The 1,631-nt window shown below is 42.3% G+C and overlaps 1 pseudogene; it reads left to right on the top strand.

Annotated features, from left to right (window-relative positions):
* The window catches only part of LOC108445234, a 7,521-nt pseudogene extending 6,097 nt beyond the window's left edge, over nucleotides 1–1,424 (top strand).
* Nucleotides 1,425–1,631: the final 207 nt, after the last annotated feature.

Raw genomic sequence — 1,631 nt, 5'->3', positions numbered from 1 at the left:
CACAGCCGGACACAGTGGGGAGCGCTGGCAGCGGCCTGTCCCCGACACCTGCCCTCCCTGCTACCCCCAACTTCATGGCCCAGATCTCTAGCTGTTAAGAATTTTGGAGTTTTTCAGAACGTAGGAGCTGGGCTATCTCGTTTCTTTGCGTCTCAGATGCCTGACAGATGCCGCGAGCAGAGGAGATGAGGGGTTTGTGCAGCGGGGCTCAGGGGCCATCTTCTGCAGCCAACAGGCTGCCCAGGACCTATATTTATGCAAAGCCAGATCAAGACGCTGCATGGACAGACGGTCATGGTGTTGGAAAGTTGCTCGTTACTCCTTAAAAAAACAAGCAAGAAAAAAAACCAACCAAAAAACACCTCTGTCTCTAAACCATTAAAGTTCAGAAATTCTCAGGTCTAGGTGCTTAAAAACGGTGATGTACAGGAAAAAAATGAAATGCTTGATGGAGCACAGCAAATCAATTAATTTTAGTACATTTGTCTCATGTACTTTATAAAAGAAAAGCTTAACGTGTTTACACAGAAGAAAGTCAAGATTATAATTTCTTATTTTAACCTTTGTTTTGTATTATGTAGGAACCCAGAGTGCCGAGAATATTTCTCTGCCTGTTTTTAAGGGTTCTTACCCCTCTCAACAACACTGTTTTAACCTCCAACCTTGGAAAAAATTACCAACGATCAGACAAGAACTAGAAAATACAGTGGTGTGACTTAGGTGATAGACTACTATGTAAGATTGTCACAGGGTGAAAAATTTAGAGGTTTTGGGCTTCTCTTTGTAGTAAATAGATAAGAATAAAATGTATCAAAATGGACGATTGCTGTTCTCTAAACCTTCTTCTCCTTCTTCTACTACTCCATGTTCTGCAGTAAAAGTAGTTTGGAATGATTGGATGGAGAATTCCGCAGTTCCTGCCCGTGTTACTGAATAATTGGTAGGAAAGTGAAAATAATATATGTTTTTAGTAACTATTGGTTAAATTATCTTTAAAAGGCCATGTAAATCTTGATAGTTAGACTTCTCTCCTGCTTTCTGTGCTCTATGCTGTACCTGGGTCATGCTAGTGGCTCTGTTCCTCTGATAAGACTTAATAAACAACTATCCGGCAGCATTGAAACTCCAGGAAAAGTCTTGGTTTATCTTTGAAACTCCTTGCAAGGACTTTTAGAAAATTCTCTCCCAACAGGAGGGACTTGATTAACGGCACGGTTCAGTGTCAATTGGTGCCCCGTGTTCGGCCTCATCGGCACGAAGCAAGCCAGAACGTTTTGGACAGCAGCACGCGACTAGAAACAGAAAGAAAAGAAACCCCGGGGTTGGCCTTGAAACTCCAGGATCTCCTAACCTCGGTGCACAGGGGGGAGGAGGAGCCGTGGACTGCTGGATGGAACTCAGACTGGGATTTCATGAGCCGATAACATCTATCAAAAACACAGTAAGCTGTCCAAAACTAGACCAAGAAACAAATTATGGGTGCAGTTCCGTCCCAAGTGGAGGCAAATATATAGTTTTGAAAACCTAGTTTATAACCATCCCTTACTAGCATCTAAAAAAGAAATACGTTGTTTGCTGTCCTGGGTAAAAAGAGAGTTTCCTGATGCATTAATTGGTGATTTATATTTACC

This window comes from Corvus brachyrhynchos, unplaced genomic scaffold (genome assembly GCF_000691975.1).
Source record: "Corvus brachyrhynchos isolate BGI_N302 unplaced genomic scaffold, ASM69197v1 scaffold1003, whole genome shotgun sequence".
In the NCBI taxonomy this organism is placed as follows: Eukaryota; Metazoa; Chordata; class Aves; order Passeriformes; family Corvidae; genus Corvus; species Corvus brachyrhynchos.
This window is presented reverse-complemented; position numbering and strand designations above follow the sequence as displayed.